This window comes from Tinamus guttatus, unplaced genomic scaffold, assembly GCF_059628265.1.
Source record: "Tinamus guttatus ecotype Peru unplaced genomic scaffold, ASM5962826v1 Tinamus_guttatus_pri_ptg000079l, whole genome shotgun sequence".
NCBI lineage: Eukaryota > Metazoa > Chordata > Aves > Tinamiformes > Tinamidae > Tinamus > Tinamus guttatus.
The window spans coordinates 431,038-457,563 of NW_028288613.1; the positions used below are offsets into that span (position 1 = coordinate 431,038).

The 26,526-nt window shown below is 52.4% G+C and overlaps 1 protein-coding gene across 1 annotated transcript in view; it reads left to right on the forward strand.

Annotated features, from left to right (window-relative positions):
• Positions 1–26,526, forward strand: part of STK32C (serine/threonine kinase 32C) — a 75,624-nt gene that overhangs the window by 268 nt on the left and 48,830 nt on the right. The window lies entirely within an intron of this gene.

The following is a 26,526-nucleotide window of genomic DNA, read 5'->3' on the forward strand; positions in this document are numbered from 1 at the left end:
GTAAATGGATGTTTTTCCTTAAATTACGCTTTCGGGAGCGCAGGCAGGCGCGGACGCGCCCGTGCCGCGCTCACGGTGCGGGGCTCGGTTGCCGCGGGCCACGCCACGAAGCGAGGGGAGAAGGAGCGGGACCTCCCGGCCTCCTCCCGGGCATCCCCAGGGCCCGGCGCAGGGGCACCCCTGGAGAGGCCCCCCGGGTGTCGCGGGCAGCGGGCACGGCCGCGGTCCCGGGCGGCTGCCTGGCCTTGTGGCAGAGCTCCCCGCTGCCCGCACGGCGCCCGCACGGCGCCCGCAGCGCGCGGTGCTGCCCGAGCCGTGCCTGGTGGAGCGGGAGCGCGGCAGTGCCGAGCGGAGCGGCTGCTGGCAGCAGTGCTGCAAGGCCCTTGGAGAAACCCCTCTTCTCTCGTGCGCAAGCCCGGCTTGGTCCAGCGGCTCCGCTGGCTCGTGCGGGCCGGCTGCCGCGGGCTCCGCTGCGGTTCCTGCTCCGGTGGAGCGTCCTCTGCACCCCTGGACGCGCTGGGCCAACAGCAGTGATGAGCAAGTCAGGGAAAGGCACTGAAATCGGAGGCTTTGCTAACTCGTGTAATTTTGAACTGAGCCTGTGTGCAGCCACTGCAAAGAACAACGGGAACTTTGCAGATGAGCAAGTGTGGTCAAACATCTCGATACAAAGCCGAGATGTTCTTAGGCAGTGTTTTGCAATAGTGGGGGCTTGTAATATTTTAATTTGCTGACATTGGCTGCTTTCTCATCGTTTCTCAGTGTGTTCGGAGCAGCGACAGTGCTGTCCTGGTGAACTCGCATTTACTGGCACAGCATGGTTGCTATGGAGATCTCCTAAGACATTCCAATAACTTCCTTAAATAAAGAAACCGGTTAATACTTTTGATTTTGTGTGTGACATAATGTGGAATTATTTGTCCTGACAACTTAAAGAGGAAAAGAAACTGAGCAAAATAGGTTAGTATGTGGAATTTACCTGTGGGTTCTCAATGCTGGATATACAAGAATGAACCTAACTGAAATCTGAAATGAATATTCATATTGACCTAACCCGGTTTTATAATTTAAATTCAGGTTAACGTCTATTCTAGTGAGCAATAATGCAAAGTCCAGAATATACCTTTGTATAAATAACTACAAATGCATTGGCTGTAAGGAAAAAAAAATTACAGTCCTTTTAGCTGCCTGTCTTAGGGTGGTTGCAAGACTTTGCTGAGTTATGGTGCAGGTCCAGCAGATGCGCTGAGACAGGACGTAATCGGGCGGGAGGTAAATCCACCCGTGGTTGGCGGGTGCCCGTGTGGCAGCGCCGCTGCGGGGCTGCGTGTGCTTTAACCTCCCTGCTGCACAGCGGCCCTTTCTGCAGGAGCATCTGCCCCCTGCAACTCCTGCTCTTGGATGTTGGTGCGAGAGATGGGAGCATCTTGTGGGTGGTTCTTTGTCTTCGTGCAGGAGTAGACTGATCAAAACCATCCGGCATGCTCTTTGGTATAACACATGGAGCTCTCTGAATTTCTGTTTCTGGACGTAAATGATCTATTTCTGAGTCTGTCTTGTGGGCTTTCTCTCAATCCTTTCTGGTTCTGTCAGCACCCCTTTTCTTAATACTAGAGCTAAACATTTTCTCCAGTATGTTTTTCAGGACAGAGTCCCTCCTACTGGAAAACACCAATTTCTCTGAACTTCGAACTCGGTGCAGGCAAGTGGGACCTGTTCCGCAGAACTTTATCTGACCCATGAAAGAAGGCATGACGTGTTCTTTTCTGACACACGTGTTTTGGTCTTGTGTTTGAATGCAGCATTCACATTTGGATGCTTCGTGTTTGCTGATACAATCTTTGAGATATTTTAGAGCATTTCTGAGTTATGATGCGGTTAATGGGAAAGCTGCCTTTGACAAGAGAGTTCCTTCATGGTTTCTGGTTACTTACAGAAAGCTTTAATGCATGCGGGGACTGGTTCCTCTCGCTTCCACGACTCTTACCTTCAAGTAATGATGTTTCTACAGCCAAGCGTGCCCGTGCGGTGCTTGGGGGATCCCTGGGCTGCAGGTGCGCGTTCCCGCTGTCTGTCTGGAGATCCTGGTTGGGCTTTCTGAGGGCGCATCCAGGCCGTGCAGAGCGTTGGCGCGTGCAGCTGCGCGTCATCCCGGCTCCGGTCTGCCCCGCTCTTCAATTGCTCTTCCTGCTTCCTTGTCCAGACTTTGCTTCACAAAAGCGCCCGTGCAGCTCTTGTTGCTGGTCGGTGTCTGCAGTGCGTTTTGGGCTGCCGTGCTGCCTGGCGCGCGCGGGAGGCTGCCGCGTTAGCGCGCGGCGCGGCTGCCGGGGTGGTTGGGCTGAGGTCGAGCGGGCCAAGTCGGGCTGGGCTGGAGGCCTCAGCAGGCTGAAGGGAACCAGCGTGGGCTGGTGAATTTATGGCGTGTGCTTGGCTCCTATAAACCTGTGCTGTTTCCCCTCAGGAAAAATAGGTCTCTGTCTCTAAGGCTTTTATTTTTTTTTGGATTTCTTATCTGTTCTTGTAAGAACCCTATCCCTGTATCTGTGAATTTCTTCACTGAAACCGAAGGTGTCAAGGTCTGCATGCTGCATTGACCCTGTTTTTTCCCTTCCCCTCAAAGTTATTTCCCAGCTCTGGAATTTCCAATGTCTGCTCCAGAGCACAGGAACTCGGCGACATCTCAGCAAGGCGTTTGTCAGATCTGCTTTTCACGTAGGTAGAAAATACTTTTACCGTCATTCTGGGAAATGAGCAGACAAGTTTTGTTGACATTTTTATCCAAAAGGGAATACCACCATTTCAAAGTCAAGAAGATTATTCCAGCCTGAATATCCTCAGAGTTGGCAAAGTTGCCAGCAAGTGAAAAATGTCCGAGTAAAGCAAATCCTAGGCGCTCTGACACTGCAGGGTAGTAGCTCTGCCCACAGGAGGTTACATGTGTGGGGGGAAATTACGGCATGATGTGTCTTGATAAGCAGCTGCACCTAAGAATAGTTTAGAGAGTGAGTTTTTGGCCATGGTTCCTCCTGGATCAAAGTGTCTGCAACATAATTATTTTAAACGTAATTAGTGTTTTATCCTAATTTTGTGGCTGCCGACCCCTCATTTGGCTGCTTCTCTATCAATGTTCTTACGGCTTTTTTTACGGGAGCAAATGCAGTCTCCTCTTTATCTTATTTGGATTAGTGTCAAGTTTTTTAAATAGTTCCTGGTGTTGCAGTTCACAGGAGTAGCCCGCTCAGTACATGGGTGTGACTTCGGTCTGCGCCGTTGGACCAGCCCTCGGCTGGGTGGAACGCGCGTGGCGGCGGTCGTCTCCCGAGGACGGCGCCGCCGGCACAGCCGCGCCGGGAAGGGCTCGTGGTCGTGCCGCGCTGGAGCACCCTGCGCCGTGCTCACAGCTGTGTCCCGCCAGCTCTAAGGGGTGTCCAGAACACCAAAAGCATGGTGTTGTTGTGGTCTCGGTCTTCCCCCCACACCTGAGTGTGTTCCTTTATGTAGCTCTCAAAGTAGTAGCTTATAGAGGAGCCTGACTGTATGGCTGCCCTTTGCAAATCTCCAAGCCGAGACGTGCTCTTCCCTGGGGATGCATTTTTGTGCGGAAGTGAGAAGTGATTAAACACCTGGAGGATGCTTCCTTGGCCGTGCAGTTTGCTGGGGCTGCAGTACTTTAGTTTCGGGGTGTCTTGGGCCCCGAGGACTCCTCGCGGGTGGCGGTGCTCCAGGATCGGCGCTTTGTGGAGCCGGAGCGGCCCTCCTGCCGCTGCCGCGCGGCTCCATCCCCATGGAAACAGGCACCAAGTCACACAACCTGGGCGAACGGGCTTAAAATAATCGCCATTTTAATTTCAAACAATGTGCTGGCAGGCTCTGGGGTTACGCACACATCAGAAAATATATCCTTATTATTACACTGTGGTAATCCGAAGAGCAGAAACTGGGGGAGTTTGTTGGCCAAACTGTTTGATGTATGGGGGAATGATCACGTTTTCCAGGGCTTATCCTGTCTCTGGCTCCTGCATGTCGTCCTTGTGGCCTTTCTCCTTTGAGCCTGCTCCTGCTACTCCCAGGCAGAAACTCAGGAAAGGGCAAATTTCTCTGGCTTAAGTTTTGTTATCAATTTAAATCACTTTTGAATTACAAGTATACTGGAAAATGATGCTTATAGGTCATCTTTGCTTCCCATTTTGTGATTCAGTGGGATCAAAATGTCCTGCTTTTCCAGCGGTGTTAAGCACCGGTCCTTAAGATTGAGATTCTCCTGCCATAGCTGTTTATCCCGGGAGCCGGTGCCCTAGGAGAGCTGCGTGTGGCCTCAAGGGAGCCGGGGGGACACAGGCAGAGAGCAGAGGCATCGACCGGAGCAAGGAGCAGAGCCCGGCTTGAGCCTTTAACCTCTGCAAAGGGTCACGCCTGTGTCGTGCATCTTCCTTATGACCCCAGGCCCTCAGGGAGAGGAGCAGGAGTCAGGAATGTTAGCATGGAAACTTTATGTAGTTCAAGTATTTTCTGTCCCGTTATTTTTTATTCTGTCCCTTATTTTTTGGCAACATCTCGTTTTGTGCAAAAATAATTCAGATATTTGCTTCCTGTGAAACCAAGTGAAATATTGTTGAACGAATGCATCCCTCAAAAACTAGGATGCAGACAAGTAATGAATAATTTACGTTGTGTTTTTGCAGATAGATTTTTATTATCCTGCTTAATCGAGCAGAGCACAGCGCTGCGTGCAGACAGGGAAGGTGCAGCGGGTGAGCAGTGGGATCCTCCTGCTACGTTTGCCTCGTGCATCACTGTGTGCCCTGCCTGTGCGTGTTGGCTTCAGCCCCCGGAGCAGCTTTGCGTTAGGGTAGGTGCCTTGCGCATCAACGGTGGCAGAGCCAGGGCGAACCAAACCCCAGGAAAGACGGGAGGCCGCTCGTGTGTTGTAGCCAGGTAGGTCGCTGTGTCTGGTTTACTTCCCTTGCAAATAACTACACCTTGGCAGTTACCGGCAAGGTACCAGTAACGAAGTGGTTTCCTTAGGAAAGAGCGAGGTGGTACGACATTCACAGCCCTGCTTCAGCTGCAGGGGAACGTGCTCCTCGTACCGCCGCTTCCTCGCTCACGGCTGTTTCCTGGTTCACACTGCTGGGCTGCTCGACAGGGTCTGCGGGCCGGGCCGGGGTGGGAGCTGGCGGCCGCTGGGACCTCTCTGCTCGGCCCTGGGGCTGCTGGGCAGGCCGGGCCGCGGCGGCCCCGTTCGACAGGCCAGGCCGCGGCCCCGTTCGACAGGCCAGGCCGCGGCCCCGTTCGACAGGCCGCGCCGTGGCGGCCTCGCTGGGCAGGCCGGGCCATGGCGGTGCCGCTCAACCGGCTGTGCCTGTCGACCCCGCACACCACTCACCGCAGAGAGCGAAGCGCCCCGGGCTGCGGCTCCATGCGGTGCCACCACCAAACCGGTGCTTTTGCAGAGCAGTCAGTGCGGGATAAGCGGGGCTTGCGGCTCTGCCCAGTTTGGTGAATGAAATGCTGTGGTTTTGATTAGGAAACTATGGCCTAATGCCCAGTGCGGCAGCTATAAAATCCAAAATCCTATTTTCTCTAGGATCAAATATAGAAATGTTAATCTTCTGTGATCTTTATATTACTTGTTAGCATTTTTTTTTAAGAAAGGGAAAATGAGCTTGCTGTAGTAATCACAGGAGCCCCATCTCTTAGGCCCATATAATTTGCTAATCTGTAAAAACTTTGATCAGATTGCAAAGCCAGCTTTCTTCAGAACTTGACTCTCAGCGGCTGTGGGTTGGGAGCACAGATGCCTTTGCCTGTTATTTAGCAACAAGAGGGCGAAAAAAAGCCCTGATGCCTCAAAATGGTAAGTGTGCATGTGGGGGGAGGAGTGGGAATTGCAAGGAGCTGGTGCGGAGCTCTGTTTGGTGCTGTCATTGGTTTCTTAAAAGTCTGGCTTTTCCCGCAGTCATGGCTCTTCTTTGCATAGTTTATCCAGATACAAGTTTCTGTCACACATTTGCTGCTATCTAAATTCCCTAGAAAAGTGGGTGCTGTTTGTTTGGACTAATAGTTCAAAACTTTATGGTCTTTGCTTTGTAAAAGGATATTCAGAAGCTCAAATTTATGGATCTTTTATCATCGCGATACTTTCTGCAAGAAACGGGCTGGCCAGCAATAGACTTTCCACTGCGGCAAGGCAGGCCTTATAGGTTCCCTTAGGATCACTTTTAATGTAGGTTGTTATTGTATGTATGTGTTTGGGATGCACGTGCTTGTCATATGGTATTTTTCTCTGATTACAGCTGTATTGATATGTTAACTATAACTGAGGGGGAAGATAACATGCTCTGTTGCTCCTCCAGGAAAGGAGGTGCTGAGTCTCACCTGCCCCTCAGCTTCTGCCAGCAAAGGGAGGAGGAGGAGGAAGGGGCATTCTCTTGTTGGGCCAGGCGGATCTCAACCTGTGCCTTCAATCCCTGGGATGGCGGCGGGATTTTGAGATCAGGGAATCAGTCGTGGGCAGAGTTCTGCAGAAATGAGCCATCCGCCCTGGTCTGCTGGTGCGGGGAGCTCGTGCCTGCTCCAGAGCTCTTTGTGTATTGGGTAATGCAGAAAGAGTTCAAATCCAGCTAATTTCATAATTGAAGATCATGGATGTGTATATGGATATGCACAATATTTGGATTGTTGTCTCTCTCTTTTTAAATTTTTTTTCCAGAGTTAATTAGCAATTTTGCTGTCACTTTATTATCCACATTCAAGGCCATAGTCCATTCTCAGTAAGACTGAAATGAATGGAGAAATACTGTTACATCAATAAAAGGGACAAAACGATGCCTTTGAGCATAGCAAAAGCAGCTGTGTAAAACTGCTGCTGTTGCTTGCTGAAGACCGTTCTTTTTTTTCATTGTGTTATTTAAGACCATATATTTTTGTTTAGATAGTGTAATTTACAACTTGAAAAATGATTAAACAGTTTAAAAAACCAAGAAATCTTTTGAAGAAATGATACAGCACGCATGGAGACCACAAAAATGATGTTTCTTGTATTTCACTGGTGTTTTGCTCCTTCAGATTGCTTCACGTTTCTCATGTTTCCTTTGTCACTTTATGTTTTAGTTAGCTGCCAGTTACAGTTCCTCTTGGTGGTCTAGAGGATCCATATTGCAACAGCTGTGATTTATCAATTAAAACAGTGTCATGATTATGTCACTAAACAGTCCTATTCCCAGTTTAAGCCCAGGAAATGCATGCAAATTCTCAGTGATTTCAACAGGGATATTATGGATGCGTTAGAGATCAGGTAGGCCTTATTTGGTCCTGGCACTCTTTCCCAAAACGTGGTTTAATCTCTAAATAAATAGATGAAGTATTTTTGCTTCTCCGCCTCGGAAGTCTTGCACGTCGTATCTGATGTCTCTGTTGCCTGCCTGCCCTTTAGCTTTTCTCCAGACCTCTGTATTTTGGTTGCTGCTGGTCCCTGGGCCCTGCACAAGGTGCGTTTGAGCAGCCCCCCTGCGAAGCGGCGCCGATCTGGCAGGGTCGGGAGCGCCCTGGGCTCCGCGCGGCGCGGAGGAGGCCGGAGCCGCTGCCCATCGCGGGCTCGCGCTCGGGGGCTGCCGGCGAGCAGGAGGGCAGCGCAGCCTGAACCAGCCCTTCTGACAGCGGGGAGCGTGTGCGGATGAGCTCTGTGATCTGCCGTTCGGGGCACTGTGAAGCTGCACTTGCGAACTGCACACAAAGATCTCCGCCGGTGCGCGGGGCGCCGGTGCCGCCGCGCTGAGGACTGCGGCGCCAAGCGCCAGGGATCGCAGAGGCCCGGGGAGGTGGCGCTGGCAGGGCCAGCGCGTCCGTGGGCGCTGGTGCTGAGGAGCCCGGTGAGCCCGTTGCGCTCGTGTCCTCCTACGCCGCGTTCGTGGCTGCTGCCATGGCTGTCGCAGCTGGCGTCGGCAGAGCAGAGGGGAGCGTCTGGCCCGTTCTCTAACTCACGCGATAATGTTCTCCTCACTTAATGCAATTAGGGATCCTAATATGTTTTTGCTCCATCCTGGCATCATTTATAATGTCAGTACAACATCCTTCCTCATGCCAAAATCAACCCAGATATCTTTTAAGAAAAGGAAGAAAGATTATTGCAAGGCCTGGAGGGGCAAATTGGTTTATGGGAAATCTAAGAGAACATCAGGTTAAAACAGACCCTGAAGGCAGCCAAGGCAGTTCGTCTGAAATTAAATAAGGAAAAAAAAAAAGCTGCAGCAACCACAGCAGCGATTCATGGAACACTTGATTTATTGAGAGGGAAAAGGCCAGATCAAGAAAAAATAATCACCAGTACAGTTCACAGAATGGTAGACTCAGTCGTTACCTGTTCTCCAAAGGCCAAAATCTTTACAGTTTGCTTAAAATGGCCTTTGAGTGAAGTTGGAATAAGTAAGAGCACGCCTTTATGGATCTGGGCACCCTGGCTTGGGCGCGCAATCTCGTTCCCCGCGTCGGCGCGATGAGCTCCGCGCCCGGAGCAGCGCTGTCCGGAGCTGTCCGGAGCTGCGGTTGTGCCTAGAGCAGTGCTCTGTGCCCGGAGCAGCGGTTGTGTCCGAAGCAGCAGTTGTGCCTGGAGCAGTGGTTGTACCTGGAGCAGCACCGCACCCGGAGCAGCGGTTGTGCCCGGAGCAGCGCTTGTGCCACGTGCGGGGTGGCTCGGCGCGAGGCGGGGGCTGCTGCGGGGCCCTGGGGACAGTGGAGCCTCGACACGCAGCGCCCACAAACCACAACCTCCCTGGCAGTGAAACAGGCTGGTCTTTCTGTGACTGGATACTGTTTTTGTGAAAAAAGGGAAAAAAAAGCCCTAAGGTACTGAGGAGGGAAGCTGTCTACAACTGCGTGCAGCTGATGTAGCGTGAGGGTGACTGGGATGTAGTGCATCACCTCAAAGACCCCTATACAGCGTGGGCTGTACTCTTGAATTCACACATGTGGGGGATAATATACATTTTTATTGCAATATCAGTTTATTTCTTTTGAGAATGTCTGAAATTTGATATGGTAGGTTACTTGTGTGGAGCAGAAATAGACTTGTTTGCAGTGTTGTTCATCTACATTTGCATCAAAATTGGTGCTTTCAGCTCACCAAGATCATGATTTAAGTTTTCACTGGTGTGGCCCATGTAGAAGTACTTGAAATTTAAAAGCAGATATGATTGTTAGATGCTCTTTCCCCGCTGCTTTTCCGGAGACCTTTTCTTTTAGCTGCAGTTTCAAACACACATCAGTTCAGCAGAGCGAAGCGTTGTGTAGCTCCACGTCTTGCTCCTGTGCTGTTTCTCCCTCATACCCTGGGCACCCTGCGATGAGACGTACATGTTAATCACCAGTGACAACTTCCTGCTGGATGGCAGGGCTAGCAGTTGCTGGGAGGTGGCCCGGCGCCCGGTGCCGCTGACGGCAGAGCGGTCGGTGCTGCGCGTGGCGTGTCCGCGCGGGGACGTGGGGAGAGCTGGCGAGCGGAGACAGCGACCGCGGCCCTGCGCTTTGGCGTTCGTCCCCTGGGCGGGGACAGGCACGATGGTTGTGGGCAGCTTAGCTTCTCCTAACAAGAGAAGATAAATGTCAGTGTCCTCTTCTCCTCTCCCACTGTTCTTCAGGAATTCAATTGCTTTAGGTGACAGTTATGGAAAATTAAAAGTGCTTAGGATGTGTGGGAACAGACGGCTCTGAATAGTGCTAAGCAATAAGAGATGACAGTGTGTGAATGTTGATGTGCTAATTCGCATCTCCTCTGTTGCTCAGGGTCTTTCCGATACCTGGTGCTAGTGAAGAGATCCACGCGCTGCCTGCTGCACCCAACTCGCCGTTTTGCAGGTGTGACGGTGCCCAGCGAGTCCCCGCAGGCTGACGACGGGCCGTGCTGGGTAATTGAGTTGAACCGCAGTCCCTAGGGCGTTTACAGCTCAGGAGGCAGCTCTGGAAGCTGGTAGCTTTTATTTAGTAATCCCAAAACACAGTGGTTGGTTCTGGTGATGCTGATGGAGAGTTGCCGTGCACTGGAGACCTAGATGTGTGCTCGAAGCTGTACCCGATTGATCTGCAAAACGTTACTGCAGCGTAACAGGCAGCCTTCCTGCCTGGGTTTTATTTCATTATGCCCTTGCTTTCCAAAGGGGTAAATGTGATTTGTGTGTGCAGTGCTCTGATTACAGTGTCGTGGAGTGCTGGAGAGGAAGCACCAGATAACTCTGATGTAAAGCAGTGGCAATAAGAATAAAGATGGAAAAGCACAGAAGTGTTGCTCTGTATATATGCTGGTTTTCTTTGGGTCCCTATTTCCGCATGGTCTGCTTAAGGAAAAGGTACAGCTGTCTTTGTGCTTGGAAAAATATTTTTCTTAATTTCAGGTAAATCCCTGACTCAAAAGAAATACAACTAAACAAAAATTAATGTTATTGCTTAAAGCCTTGACTCATGATGAGTTTAGATGGTTTAGCTGGTAACAAAAAAAAATGCCATTATGTATTTCCTATACCTAAAGGAGAAAAAAAAACCCTTTAGGATTATTTTTGAGCACAGAAACTCAGTAGTAACTAGGAAGAAATTACACTAAAAACAGATTAGTGTGATATTTAGGAACTTGGCACCCAAGGCATTTCCCAGCATTGGACTTTAATGTTCTTGGTGTTTTGGTGTGATACCTGATGCAGGAGCATGTGGAAAGGTCACCCGAAGAGCTCCAAGGTGTCCGTAATTCTAGTAAGTGCAAACACTGCCCGGAGCCGGAGTGCGGGCGTTGACGGGCCGAGGCTCAGCTTCCTGTCCGAGCAAGCCGCTCTCCTTAAGGACTAGGTAAGGCGCTTCAGGAAATGCGCGTTGCAGTGACAGCTAGTGACACTTACCAGTAAAAATGAAGTAAATACAGCTTAGAGTCACGCATGTTAATGTTGGTCACTCATCCAGAAGACTATCAGGGCAAGTCAAGACCCTTCGATACCTGTTTTCCAAAGACTTAACAAGTAGTGCAGCACATCTGCACAGCCCACGATCCCTCGAACCTTCTGTGGAACACGCCTGTCTGTTCCTTGCAGGGAGCTGCTCGTTGGTGCTGCTGTTTCCGCGCTCCCTTGGGCACGGAGCGAACGCTGTCGAAGCGCCGGATGGCAGGTGTGTTGCACAAGTGTCGCGCTCCCCACCAGAGCATGTTGCAAACACGCACAAGGCCCTGCCATGAGGGCTGGCAGGAGTCAGGTGCGCCCGAGCGGCCGGGCCGCGCGAGCTGCAGCCCTGGGGTGCTGGCACGATGCGCCTGCCTCTTGAGTCGGGCTGGCGGCAGATAAATGGCCTCTTGCCATGGTTGGTGGCTGCCGTTAGATGTGCGCCCTGGGCACAGCGTTATCTTTGTGCCTCGAAGCCTTGTAGCAGTGGGCAGGATAGAATGGTGTAATAGTATGTATCTTGTGAAAGGTTTCATCTGGGTTTAGTCCACAGAATATTTCTTGCTCAGTTTATCCCTCCAATGCAGACGTTACCTGCCGGGTTTAGATGGGAATTTCTGGATGGCTCCCGAGTGCTGCGGTGCCCTCCGCGGGCTCTGCCTTTGGGCTCCAGCCCTGCTGTGAGGTTCTGCTAACAGCGTGTGCTCGGTGGTGACGGGGGCTTCCTCGGGCTGCTGTGTTCTACCGACACTGCAGACAGCGATTCCCAGGGGCCGATCCGGGGTAGCTCTGCAGGCAGTGACAGGAGCCGCCGCGCGCGGAGGAGCTGCTGCGGGCGCAGCGCGGCCTCCTGCCACGTCCCGCCGCGTGCGCTTGCCTTGTCACCTTGAGCGCCGGAACAGGCGCCAAAACAACTGCAGCCGTGATGACGGGGGGACTCAGGGACTGATTAATGAACATTTTCAGCGTGTTGATCTTGATAGCAGTCATGTTTGAAAAGTACAATCTGTGAACTTATTTTAAAATAACTGTTTTCTTTTAACTAGAACAAATTGTTTCTGTTCATCGAAACACTGAGTAAGATCAAAAAATAATTCAATTATTATTTGCCCCTCAGTAATCTTTGAAAATAATTTTACTATTTTGTCTGCTTAATTCAGCATCTTAGAACATGCCCCCTTCTCTCCTCTTTCTTTCTGCCGTCGAATGGGAATTTTCAGCCACTTTCTTTTTCTTACTCCCTTGTTGGTGTCGCGGGAGGGTTTCATCCCTCTGTGCCGATGAGACGCCGTGGAGAGCGAGCGCCCTGGCAGACGAGCGGGGCGAGCGCGCGCGGGAGGAGAGGCTGCCCGGTGCCCCCGCGCCCGGCGCACGCCGGGGCGCTCGGCTCTTTCATCCCGCTCCTCACGGCGCTTTGTTCCTCTTGGTGAACCTGAGAGGCGCTGACACTGGTGACTGTTGCAGCCAGAGAACAGGGTTTTGCCCTCAGCTTTGCAAGCCATGCAGGACAGAAAAGGCACTCTTCATGCTTATTTTTTAAATCTTTTTCCATGAGATACTGTTGTGAGTGTTATTTGGATAATAGCAGTATTTGAGAGAATTTCTTATTACAGAAGTGGGATGTTTGTTTTCCGGAGAGAAATTAAACTTCGAATGTTTGTCATGACTGTTCTGTGAGTTTGGATCTCCCATCGGAGCTCAGATGAGGCCTGAGCAAGAGAACTGGCATCTTGCACCCATCGGGATCTGGGATGCAGGCCCTGTCCCCGCTCTGCTCCAGGGATTTGAAGCATCACTGTGATCTGTTTGCTAAGTAAATCTGCTCCGACGCCTGACTCTGTTACCTTCAAAATAAGAAGAAATTTCATTGAGCTCAGGAAGAACCAGAACGTGTTGTTGTTCCCACCTGGAGTCAAACTGGTCCCATCAAAAATGTTCTCCTATGTTCCTGAATCACTTATGGTTATCTCTCTAATTGCAGATTTATCATAATTTAATGCATGTGTAGCTTATCCTCATGTTAACTTTTCGTTCTTTGCAAGAGCAACACCTGCTTTGAATTGTCAGAGTTCTGTAAAACAGGCTGCGTGGCTCATTTCGGTTCGTAGCCCCAGAGAAGGGCGGCAGAACAGAGCGCTCTGTGGGGAGAGCTCTGGCGGGCTGTGGGGCCCTGTGCACACTGTGGTGCGCACGGCCTCCTGCTGCGGCTGGTACGGGGCCGCGGCGCTCGCCGTGCGCGTTGCGGCGGGCGCAGCCTCCTGCTGCGGCTGGCGCGAGGGCTGCGGCGCTCGCCCCGGCTCCCGCACGCGCTGCGGCTGCGCGCGCCTCCTTGCTGTTGGCTGCTGCTCTCAGAAGCGTGGCGAGCGGCTGGCGCTGCGGCCCGCACTCTGCCGTCGCTGCCGTGCTGGCGCGAGGGGCCGCGGGCGCTCGAGCAGCAGCGCTGCCCCCCCGCACCGCAGCGCCTCTGCAGAGCGCCGCGCTCGCCGCGGCCAGGCCTGCCCTGGGAGAGCGCGGCTGCTGCTCGGGAGTTTCCAGGACAAGGATAGGATCGCTGCTTTAAATAGCTGTGCGGACGGTACGGGCGCCACTGGCTTCTGCTTGGGAGAAAGATCCAGAGTTTGTTTTCGCGATATCATAATTGTGTTGACAGCGCTGCCGCATGGCAGCCTGCGCGCACGGGGTAGTGTATAAATTAGCTGCATGTACAACGTACACACGCCGAAATCCCCCACTGTTGGCAAATAAGGAACTCCCTGGCATCCTACGCCTGGCGGAGGAGCAGAGCCCTGCGTGCTGGTGGGCTGCCTGTGCGCACGTGCCTGTGCCCGGTGGTGCAAGGGGGCCACTCCGGCCACCGTGCCCCAGGCCCAGCGGCGCCGGCACAGCGCGAGCATGGCACGAGACTCCACCATCTCGAATGACAGCACGAGCACGGCACGAGACTCCACCATCTCGAATGACAGCGCGAGCACGGCACGAGACTCCACCATCTCGAATCACGGCACGAGGCTCTGCTACCACGAGCGCGGTGAGGGCAGCTGTGTGGGAGCAGCGGGTGCCTCCGCAGGGGATCGCGGCCCCGGCGCCCGTTGCAGGCGGCTCCGCTCCGTCCCGTGTCCGAGCAGCCCCGTGCAGCGCTCGGGCCGCTGCCAGCTGTGCTGCGGCAGCAGGGAGGACGAGACCGACCGTCGCGGCCTGCGCTGCGTTTGCTGCTGCGGCGAGTCAAAGGGCCTCTCTTGGTGCGGAAACTTAGCCCATCTAGTGGCATTCTGGGAACAAAATACTCTTAGAAATCTGAAAGCTCTTTGCAAAGGTTTCTTTTCTTAGGCCTGTCACACGCAAAGTTCACAGGGAACTCCAACTGTACTGGTGTTACTTGGAAAAAGGTAATCCTGAAATACAGAGTAAAAGACACTGAATAGAATAATGCAAGTTCCCCTGTAGTGCTTTTTTCCAGTCTTAGATATCTCGAAGAATCTTTTGGAATTAAAGAAAGGACAAAGACAAAAGCATAAAGCTTCTTTTGATTATACTGGATTATATCTTGTTCTTGGCTATATTTAAGTCCTTTTTTAAAACCCAAGTGCTGCGTGCTGTCATGGGCAATGCCATAGAGTGCCCTTTGCGCTGTGTTTCCTACTATCACCACAGTTCCCTTCAACCGAAGTGCTCGCCCTGGTAACAGCCTAGCGTTCCCGGGTGCTCCAGGAGCCGTGCTGAATATCCTCTTCCTCGGGTGCCCTTCTGCTCTCTGATGTAGCAGTTTTCCTGCCCCCGGGGCTCTGCTCTGGAGAGCAGTGTTCACACTCCCGGGCAGTTGCACCAGGAGCTGGCTCCCAGCTGGGTCGGGTGGGCTGGGCCGGGGACAGTGACATGTGGGACCTGCTCCTGCCGCGCTGGGCTGCGCGCGAGGGGGCCCCACGTCCCGCTCCGTGTTGCCGGATCTTGGAGCACTGGAGCTTCTTCTCAGCAGCACTGTTGCCAGTAAATCCTCCCCGGAGCTCTCGGTAGGCTGTTTGCTTCTTCAGGTGATAGGAGTTCTCAGACCAAGGAAGGACCCTTGGCTGTCGTGGGCGGTCAGAATGAAACCTGCTGCTGTTTTCTGACCAGCGGGGCAACCTCTGGGTGACGTACCAGATCTTTCACATAGACACCCAGGGTGTATCACCAGGAATTGTGATCTATTAATGCTTCTTTTCCAGTAAATGCTCCCTTTGAGACTTGACTGGGGGTGCTTTTGAGCCAGAGATCACTTGGTGAATATTGTAAAGCTAAAGGGCCTGGTGTGCATAGGGGGACCAGAGGCAGAGAATGGGACCTTCAGTGGTCAACTGGTGTGATCATCAGTTTGAGGAATAAGAGGGGTTAAAATGTTCTGTATGCACAAATATCCTGCCCCCGCCACAGGTATGGGAGACTCCCCAGTTTCCAGCGCGGTGCCGCAGGCGCCTGCAGTGCAGAGGCCAGCGGGGCCGTGTGGGGAGGATGTGGTTGAGTTCTTGGGGCGTGCTCGAGCCGGCACCTCCGGCCCGGCGCTCCGTGCCGCGTGGGCCACCGCGCTCGCGCTGGCCCGGCCCCAGGGCTCCGCAGCAGGGAGCTCCGGCCCGGCGCTCCGTGCCGCGTGGGCCATCGCGCTCGCGCTGGCCCGGCCCCAGGGCTCCGCAGCAGGCGGCTCCGGCTCCGGCTCCATCTCGGGCTGCGGTGTGACTCCCCTGGCAAGGCGGGCTGGCCGGCGAGCAGGCCGGGCCCTGCGGCGCGGCGGGGCCGTGCTCACCCCGCGGCGGTGCCGCTCGCTGCCGCTCACGTGTGTGCTGGCGTGCACGTGCGTGTAGAATTTGTCCTTCAGAATATGCATGTTTAATCAATAATGAGAAGCAGTCGCGTTTGCTATTTTTGCTCTCCTGTTTGGGTATTCAGCGGATCTTTACATCTGAAAGGGGCAGGCTTCTATTTAAAAACCCATATAGACCTTATTAGGTATTCCACCCTTGTCTGCGGCATTGAAGGTATTTATAGAACCGCGTGTCTTTATCAGCTGTGATGAATGAAAGCGCCTCTCTCTCCTTTTTTTTTTCTTTTAAACAGCAGTGGAACATAAAAAGTCACATGAATGATTTCTGTGTTTCTTGCAGGGGCCGTGCGTTTTGGTGCGTGTCGGACGTGCCCTTTGGCATCGTGTGCTCCCGACGTCCCTGCCGCGGGGCCGCATGCGTCCCTGGCCGGCACGGAGCCTCGCGCCCTGCCCAGCCGGGCTGCTCCGCGCTCCGGAGCCTCCTCCGGGAGGTCTGGCACTGCCGTGGGAGTGAAAGCTCCTGCAAAGGCCTTGGAGAGAGCTGCCAGGCTGCAGCGCATCCGGAATCACGTTATGCAGGTCCGCAGGAATGTGAATTTTACTGCATTTTTTATGGTAGTGTTTTCCTGGGTTGAAACATTTGTGAGAGTGAAGATGCACTTAAAGTTGCTGTGTGCAGGGGGGTTGGACTAGATGATCTCTAGAGGTCCCTTCCAACCCTAAGCATTCTGTGATTCTATGATTTGATTGCCGGTTACGGAGCAGGGGATAATTGCCCACTTCATTAGCGTACCGGTGCCGTCTCAACGCGGGGTGCGGGCAGAGCCTGCAGCTCCACGCGGGTCGGTGCTGCCGTGCCCGGGGGGCTGCGCTGGAGCCGGGTGAGCCCGTGTAGAGGCAGGAACCTGCCGTGCGCCGGCGTGCGGGGCCGGGCCTTGGCGAGCCTGGATTGACGTGCGAATGTCCAGGCACCCTGCGGAGCCGGGGCTCTCTGTGCTCCCCGCGTGCAGCCAGGGACTTGGAGCACAGGCTTTGCGGGAGGATTGAACCCTGCAGCACGAACAGCCGTAGGGCCAGTGTGAGGACAGGGCGATTTTCCTTGCTGGGGTATGACCAGCCGCTGCGAGCCTAATGAGTTTTCACAATACTCCAGCATTTGTTTCTGCATAAAACATGAAGTCAGACAAGTAGGTGGTTCCTTTTCTTTTTCCTTTAAGTGATCTTTGCTGCTTTCTTTAAGTGCACAGAAGAAATATCTGGAGTCTGAGGACTTCAGCAATTATCGATGGTGACTAGGTTTGATGTGGCTCACCTGCCTGCTGTTCTTAGAAAAGCATTGTTATTGCTATTGTTAATTTTGCTATTAAGTGATGTTTAGAATATTCCAAATACTGTGTCAGCCTGTCCAAAATACATGTATTGACATTAACAATAGTTTGTCTACCTTGAAAACTCCTGGAAACCGTTCTCCCTGTCTGTATTACAAAGCATCGTTTTGTCCTTCTCGCGGGTGTCTCCCTGTCCCTGCTGTGCACTCGTGTGATGGTGTCTGGCAGGAGCTGAGGGCCCCTGCACGGGCTTTCCCGGCACACGGGTTTCTCTGGCCGCTGCTCTTCTGCTCGGTTTGCTAGAGATCTGTATTTCCATAGCAGCCCGTAGCTCTGGGCATGGCCTGCAGCCATCCTGGTGCTGCACAGGAGCCGTCGTTGCTGTGCTGAAGGCACGGGCCGTCAGTCCCACTTCTGCACACGCACATGCCCGTCCCTTGTCCATGCCCCGTGCCGTGGATCCATGGTGTTGAGTTTTGCTTAAAATCCGAGTCAGTGCCATCGCTCGGAGAAGCAGTGGTTAAGCAGAAGCAGCTGTGAGTGTAGGTGGCCTCCTTCAGAACTTGCCTTTCAAGCCCCTCCAGCTTTCAGCGAGGCTGCCCCACGTGTTTCGTTAGAGTCCGGAGGATGCTGAAGCTGGTTAAGGAGCTTGCCCGGCTCCGCACGATCCCAGCACGCGGGTTGTGCTGCCCTGCCTTGTCTTTGGGATCCGCACCCTCCAAGGAACCTCGCCAAGTAAACGGGCAAGCAGTAACCTCCTTTGTGTGCACGGGAAAGATTAGATCTTACATGGAGTTGAGAGTAATCATTAAACGTAGCAAGAACGTAGCTTATTTGGACATAAATATAGTAACACTAGAAAGAAAAACCTCTCTGTTTGCTCGGATATGAATGTAGCCTATCTGGACAATGTTTCCTCTGGCCCTCAGATCTTCAGCTTATCCTGGTCCGATGTTTCTCTTGCAAACCTCTTGGTCTGCTCCATGCAGCCGCCGTGCCGTCGGGGACGCAGTGCTCGCTGCACCTGCAGCCTGCTCGTGCCTGCAGCTCCCTGCGAGACGTGGCATGAACTGAGATGGAACTGAGGTTGCTTTGGTAGCTCCAAGATCAGATTTCCTGTATCTAAGTGGAAATTCTTCTTTGATTTTTGTTTTTCAAGGTTTTTGCAAAGTCTCAGTGCTTGCTGAGCTCTTTGTGTCCTGAAATGTTGCAAATTTTTCATAAGGCTTATTGCAAAAGTGAGCTCCAAACAAACAATGTTCTGTAGGCTTTGAGCTCAAAGGAAGCCTTTTCAGCGTGGTATAATATCCATCCCACATGCACACACGCCTTCCTACAGCAGCCTCTCGGATCGTGTTGGATTGGCACATCACGATCAGCAGAACACACCCCTTGCAGATGAACTACCAGATTATTTTTGTTGACGCTGAACACACAAAAGTGTTTGCGGGCATCTGCTTACCAGCACAGTGTTGAAGTGCTGTTCTGCAAAATAGGGCATTTGTTTAATACCGCCAAGGCTGTGTCAGTTCTGTCCTTGCGCCCTTCTGCCTCACAGCGATCGTCTGTTCCTCCGGTCTGCGAAGGAACAGGGAGGCACCTTTGGACATCCTGAGCGCGCTCTTCCCTTTGTGCCGTAGCGTACGGTGGGTAGAGAAAACGAAGGAGAAAAAAGGCAAGTGGAGAATGAGGAAGAATCACAGAATCCTTAAGGTTGGAAGGGCCCTTTGTCCAGTCCAGCTCCCTGCACACGCAGGATCACACAGATCACGAGGCGCAGGACTGCGTCCAGGTGGGTCTGGAGGATCTCCAGGGAAGGAGACTCCACGGCCTCTCTGGGCAGCCTGTCCCTTTTAAGTCTCTATAAACGTAAATGAGGAGGTTGCATTAGTGGCTCTTATTGCTATAGTGTAACTGGGCCTTCTTAGGTAATGCTGGGCCAAGAAGAGGGCGGCGCAGCAGGCTTATTGAGAAAGGAAAACTAGGGAAAGAAATGCATGGATTGGGAAAAATCAGACATAATGTTCCTTCTGGAATGTGTAGTTCCCATGTGTTCTGGACGTTGCAGGCTCCGAGACACCTTGGTGTTCTTCCCCAGGACGGCAGTGTCTGCCCCACAGGAGTCCCATGTGTGGCCACTTGGTATTCTTAAATATCCTGTGGTCCAAGTTGCCTGGGTAAGTTCGCGCTGAGTGAGGCAGCATAGACTAAGGCCTCCTTCCTTCAGGACGTGTCCAGTGCGAACAGGGAATTGCTCTTCCCAGTTAGTGACCTTCGTCTCTGGTAAATGCCTAGGTTTGGTTTAAAAACAAACTAAGAAAAGTGTGTTTTGTTTCACCTGTGCATTTAAGCTATAGAATGGAGTTTGGTGTCAGGGAGTGCTGACCCCCCAGCCTAGCTGGGATCTGTCTGTAATTAAAATGCACCTAATTTGTAGAACACCAAGAAGCCATTAAGAATATTCTGCTGAGACTGCTTCCGTGATGCTAATTATTGGCAATTAATTAAAAAGCAAAAAAGAGGAAAGTTCTTTTAGGGACTTGAGCAAGGCTATTTGCTTGTTGGCTTTACCTCATTCTGCCCACTTCTTCTAGTTATAATTGTGTATTTGCTGTTTTGTGTCACCCGCTCATGTAGGATGGGACATGCATCTCAGAGCGCCGTCCCCAGGAGCACGTAAGAGCCGGCCTGGTGCCGCCAGCACCGGGGTTAGCCGGGCCCAGCGCGGCAGGCCGCAAAGTCACCGACAGCCATCGCCGATCTTGCAACCCACAGCTCCGATTTTATCCTCCCCCTCGCCAGCTAAATCCACCATCCAACACCCATTCATTTTCACAGCGTATTTATATCAGCAAATGAGCAAAGTAAATGTTGCTTGTTTGTTTTGACAGCTATAATACAGTTTTAATTAAGGTACCTCTTCCTCATGCATTGCTGAATGTTATGTGGTATGTTTGGCATAAACAAAGATGTTCTGCTAATGTGAGATATAGATGTGAGATTATTAAAGATAGACATAGACCATCAAACTGAAATCCAGTCATTGGAAGTGTAGTTCGCAGTCTGGAGCTGGACGTCCAGTTTGCACGTTCCCTTTCTGTAGGCTGCATGCAGGTAAAGAATGAGAGCTGGTACGGAGGGGTCAGGGAAGTACCCGCATGAACCTCGGGGAAAAGCGCTGAGAAAACCGGGGAGAAGAAAATGTGGCGTGTCTGTCCTTGTTGTTTGGAGTTAGCCGCTTCAGATATTGTGGCAGGAACACAATATTTAAGCTGGATTTAAAACTCTTCAAAATTGGGTATATTTAAATGTCATCTGCGTGAAAATGGCCTGATTTTTTTCTTGTCTTAGTCATTTGTTGCCTTTGTTGCCCTTTTAAAGGCTGAGGCAATTGTGTCAACAGGAAAGCGGCTCTAACATGGTCTTGCAGTGATAAACGGGCAATGATTTTGCATTTAATAATTAAAGAGGAGTGACTTACAATATATGTCTTTCAAAATGTCTTTCAAATGTGCAGCACATATTTGACACATTATTAAGAATAGCGTTTTTAAAAGCTCTTACAGGCATTTTTCATTTTCACTGAGTTAGCCCATTGACATAAATGAGAATGAGTTAAAACAGGTTTTTGAACCCTTCTAGAAAATATCTTGGGGTTCCCCTGCGATTAAAGGGCCCCTGGTGCCTGCCAATGGCGTTTTGGATATGCCCTGGCTTGTACGAAGACCCTTCCCTCCGCTGCTGCCGTGCCAGGCCTTCACCCGGCATCTTTAAATGCTCTACGCTCACGTTGAAGGGCATTTTCTAAATTATATCTTGCCAGGACATTTTTCAGGATGAAGAGCTGGGAGAGAAACTTGTTTCCAAAGATTCTTGTCAGATTCCCGAATAATTTTTAATTAAACGAAGGCCCATTGCCTAGTGGCAGTTATACAGAGAAGTGTATTGCTTCTGAAAGGAGGGAATCTCGAGTTTCCTATCAAAAACTTGCTGTTTGAAATAATGAGATAAAAATAGCTTACTCACTTATTACTAAAACCTGAAAGAAATTAATCTCTGTCCTTAGAGGGTTTTAATTTGAAAAGCGAGAAGCATTAGCTTTCTACACACGCTGTTGTGAAGGAAGTTAAACTCTCAAAGTATGTTCTGAGCATTTTGTTCTCAGCTTGGTGCAGCGCTAATTAATCTGTGCTTTTCTTGATTTAATAACATACCATGCTCTTCTCTATTTTGGTAGCCTTTTTCTTACAAATTAGAAAAATTTCCATTATTCTATCAGCTGCCGAACTGTTTGGAAAAGGCTCGTTCACTGCAGCAGTGAGAGCAGAGTGGTGATGGGAAGATACCAAGTTCACCATGGGCAGGGGTTGCAGCCACACGCGGCTTTTCGTCCGTCTGCCCGTGTCGTAGCAGCAAGGTTGCACCCACGCTCTGCCTGGCACCAGCGATATAGACATGCCACGGGGCACGCCGTGGGGTTATATCGCCCGGAGTCTCTCTGTGGCTCATCCCTAACACTGTTTATATTTCATTTTAGAGTTACATTAACCAACAAACAAGGAAAAAGTGGGCCCAGTCTTACAGGTTTAGAACCAAATTAGTGTTTTTACAATGTGTTGCATCTTTGGAGTATTTTTGTCTTCTGCTTCATTTTTAAATATGTCTTGTCTGAGTCATCTCATCCTTAGTTTAGATTTATGCCCTTTCTTGCACCCAAGCAGGGTCTGATGCTGGCCGCTAAAGTCATGTAAGACTCTGGTTATTAAAGTGGCCACTGGCAATGAGTTGTTGCTCGTTTTAGTAGTCGTTGTAAGGATCAGGTATCAAAATGCGCATGGGAGAAGCAGCCCTTCTTGCGCTGCTGGGTTTCCTTTGAGCAAGACCCTCGGTGAAGAGCCGCGTTCACCGCTCGCAGGAGGGGATGGCCTCGCTTGGGAGCGTCCGCAGGGTCGAGTTGTGCCTCCCCTGCCCGCGATGCCGTGAGGACCCTGCAAGGCTGCCAGGAGAGGTGCAGCCTGTTGTGCTGCCGTGTCCTGTTCCCTTCACAGTCACTTGATTTTCCGTGTGCTAATCAACAAAAACCCCCTCTCAGGGTAGGAGTAATGACCAGCTGTACTGCTCTTTTTATTCCAAACAGTGACTCTTATTTTTATGATAGAAAGATCCAAATGTGATCCATCTGTTATCTGTTATTAAGCTGCTCACTTCATAGAGAAGAGAATATTCTCCTCTCCCTCGTGATGTCCACAGAGAGCGGGGTTTTCAAAGGCTGTTTGTTCTCTTTTTTTTTCCCCTTAATGGAACGGTGCTACCTCACAAGAGACTTCAGTCAATTTTTTATGTTCCTGAAATGCCAGCGTTGCCGAAGCGCTGCGGTAGCAGGGAAGCGCGGCCCGGCGTCGCTCACGTGTGCGCCGCGCGCCTCCCACAGCGCCGGCGCCCGCGGTGGCCTGCGCGGCCTGGCGGTGCGGGCGGCCTGTGGGGACGTCACAGCCTCGCGCACCTCGTCGGGGCGGCAGCGTGGCCGCGGGGGCCGCGGGGGCAGCCGGCACTGCGTGCGGGCTTTGCTGTCGGGGCCGACGCAGGACACCCGGATCGTGTGCGCACGCAGACCCCGCGCTCGCCGCGCGGCCGCTCATGCCCTGCTCCCGCGCGGGGCCCGCGGCGCGTCCCCAGCCTCCAGCGCGGCGGGGAGACGCCTGCCGCTGCTCCGCCAGCTCGCCTTGCTGCCCCCGAGTTGTTTTGCAGTTGCTGTTGATTGCGATGAGGCTTGGATGATGAATAGAGATTTTTGGCGCTTGGCTTGATTAGATAGATACATGGCACAAAAAGCTCTGAGAAGTGGAGGAGGAATTTGTTTCCTGAGGACTCTGATTCTGCAGTGCAAGGAGAGCAAACCCGATGTAATGATGAGGAAGCTGGGAGCAGACGAGGGGTGAAGGCCCAGCCTTTCTCCTTGAAGACAGGATTGATTGAGCATCAGAGTTTTGTGACTGGTTTCAGGGAAGCAGCCCTGGGCTCTAGAATGGAAGTTGTGAAGGATGCAGTAGCCTGAGATGAGGCCACTTGGGGCTCAGTGAGTGGCGAGTCGCTGCGAGCGGAGCACGAGGTGCAGTGCGGGGCGGCCTGCCGGCGGCTCGCGCGGATGCGGTGCCTCAGCGTGGCGGCAGCGAGGCCTCCAAGGAGCCGCCCACGGGCAGCTCTGCCGGGAGGAGCCGTGCCCGGGACGGGCTGCGTGGGGGCAGCCTGGCGGGATGCAGCCGGGGAGGAACGCCGTGTCAGGAACGCCGTGTCCGTGGCTCTGCCGTGTCAGGAACGCCATGTCAGGAACACCGTGTCCACGGCTCTGCCGTGTCAGGAACGCCGTGTCAGGAACGCTGTGTCCGTGGCTGTGCCGTGTCCATGACTGTGCCGTGTCAGGAACGCCGTATCCACAGCACAGCTGTGCCAGGAGCATTGTGTCCATGACTGTGCCATGTCAGGAACACCATGTCCGTGGCTGTGCCGTGTCCGTGGCTGTGCCGTGTCAGGAACGCCGTGTCCATGGCTCTGCCGCAGCCCTCCTTGCAGCCGGCTGCGCGTTGCTATCGCTCCCTTGCTAATGGAGCAGGACGTGCATTTCCAGGGCTCCTTGCCCCAAGCACAGGGAGAAATATCTTATGTTTTGAAATATGGACTCAAAGTGGTTAAGGAAATTGGCAAAGCAGCTTGTAACGTCCCCGTAGCGCCTGCACTTCATAATGTGCTAGACCTGGCCCTGCACAGGTAGCCCCGGTGAAACCTGCTCGGTGCTGGTGCCGGGAGCTCCGTCCACAGAAATCCCCCACGCAGAATTCACTCTTGGCTGTGCTAGCAGCACGCTCAGGGGCCATAGGGTTTGGCTATGCAGGAGCACCGAGCCTAGGAAGAAGCCCCAGTGCTCGGAGCGCTTAGGGCCTATAACGCAGTCCCGCGCAGCCGCGCTGTGAGACAGGGGCTGCAGGAGCGTCCCCGCGTGCGGCCGGAGGAGCGTCCCCGCGTGTGGCCAACGCGGCGGCAGGGCCCGAGACCCCTCCATCCCGGCCACGTCCCGCCGGAGAGCCAGGAGCCGCCATCACACCCCGGATCCGTGGTTGTGACCGCGGTTGTGACGCAGCCCGAGCTAACGGCGGGGAAATCTGTGGGAGACGCGCACAGCACGAGAAGGCTTTTGTAGGTAATTACAGGCTTAAATGGATTCATAGCATTGGATGGTGACAAGTGGTATTTATTCCATATTTTGTTCAATATTGCAAATTACATACTTATTAAAAAAATAAAACGTGTAGATACAAAGCTGAATAATGATTTTAAATCTGAATCCCCATGGACTTGAAGAACATTTGTGGGTTTGGTTCGCATCTGGATAAAGAATCTCTTTCTTAGAAGAAAATACAAATTAGCAGGTGTAGGTTTAAGCTGTGGATGGGGCCCGTGCTGTGGTAGCTCAGCAGGTTTGTTGTCCTCGTCCCCATCAGCACCAGCTGGAAGATGTGTTTCCCTATCCGTGATCCTAGGTGCTATCCGTTGCCACACTCATACTGGAGCTCAAAGAAGTCAGCCCTTAGTTAACATGGCAATTTTAGAAAGAAAAAAAATATCTAAGGATTTTCAAAGCTTGGCCTTTAATTATGTAAAAGATTTGACCAGAAAGTGACTTTTTTAGAGGAAGTTCCTGTCTGGAGATGGTTCAGTCCTGTAGTCGAAACTCTCACCCTTAGGCACGCTTCCTATGGATTCCAAGTTGGTGGATAAAAGACACCTATATTGTTAAAAAGGCTTAAGTCTGACTTTGCTGGGATGGTGGATGACATTTGTACTTCTCTGGCGTGGATGAGACTGAATCTTTTTGGGCAGATGTGAGTCCAAGCAAGAACCTGTGCAATTTGAGTAGGAGAATGCTGCAGTAATTTGAGCAATGTAACCGTTTCCTGACCGAGCCGGCTGGGCAGGTCTGCATGCGGCGCCGTGTCCTGGCAGTGAGGGAGGAGAAGCCATTCGTGCTGCGGCTGCTCCCATGCCCCAGCGGCACGGAGACCAGCCCTGCTCCGTGCTCTGCGAAACCCGCAGTCGTGCAGAGCGGTGGCGATGGGAGAGCCGAGGGGCGGCGTGTGGAGCGGGGCAGCCACCCGCGTCGCGCTGACGCAGGCACAATGGCGGCACCTCGTCCTGTGCGTCCTGAGCGCAGCGCTACCTAGAACAGCCTCGAGAACTGGTGTCCTAGAATACCTCAAAGAAAAGCTGCACACTGGGAAGACACAAAAGGCAAGAAAAACGCAATTTTAGGAATGTGGAACTTTCTTGTTCCATGGTCCTACAGGTATCGCTTTTGCTACGGGTAATTCTGGTGAGGCCGTGGCTGCAAAGCTGTAGGGGACGTGGAGGGTTGTGTTCCTGAAGCGTTCCCTGCGGGAGTCACGCGGGGACGCCCGCGCACACCAGGAGCAGGACACCTTGTCACTGCTGCAGCAACAAGCTCTTTCCTATCAGTGGTTAATTGTGATGTGAGTACGTATATATACACACACCCATTATAGTGGCTTTTTGAATATTTCTGGATACCATTCGTCTGTTTTAGGAGTTGTTAGTCTCACTAATTTTATTCTCTAGAAAGGAAGCAGATTTGATCAAATTATTTTTTTCTCCAGGCGGTAGGAAGAGTACCTGCCTTGAGGGAGTAAGGAGAAAACATCTTCCATTCATTAGATCTAACTGGGAAGCGATCAAGACGTCAGCTGTGAGCATGGAGGCTCAGCGAGAGGAAGGGGTTGCGGTTCTCCGGCTGGCTCCACGGAGGTTTTAGCGGCAGGAGCAGCGGTGCCGGCGGTGAGTGTCCGCCCGCTCGGCTCACAGCGACGCGGGGCGAGCGCTCCCGCTGCCGGAGCGCGGCCGCTCCGCAGGAACAACGTCCTAAGGATGAACCGCCTTAAATCCAGTGCACCAACAGGTAGATTATCTGGAAGAGAATTTGCATTGACATATGGATGGAAAACCCATCAGCTCCAGATGGCATGATTTTCCCTTGTTTGTAATTGTTATGTTGATGATGTTTTTTTTCCTAATATATCTGCATTTTTGGCTTGCTGTTTCCTCTTTATTACTGGAGCTGCCAGAGAGCTATTGAAATGGCTGGGACAGAGATGGAGGGAGCTCAAAACATCTCCTGCGCAGTTGGTTCCCTGGAAGCATCGCAGTCCATCACTTTGCAGTGGTTCCTTGTGCATTGCGATGATCCAAGCTGCGTGTGCTCACGTTTTCCTGGTCCCTTGTGCTGCAGCCTGGCTGATACAGCAGGACCCCTCTGTCGCCCCAGCCTCCCAACCAGGGCAGAGCTGCACACGGGGGTCCTTGCAGTTTTCACTGCTTGTTGAATGAGCTGGTTTGTGCTGCCCCCGACTGCGATTTGCTTCCCTTTTGCTCGGGTGCTGCCAGCAGTAATCCCTCATTAGCAGGAGTCTTATCTCTGTCTCGC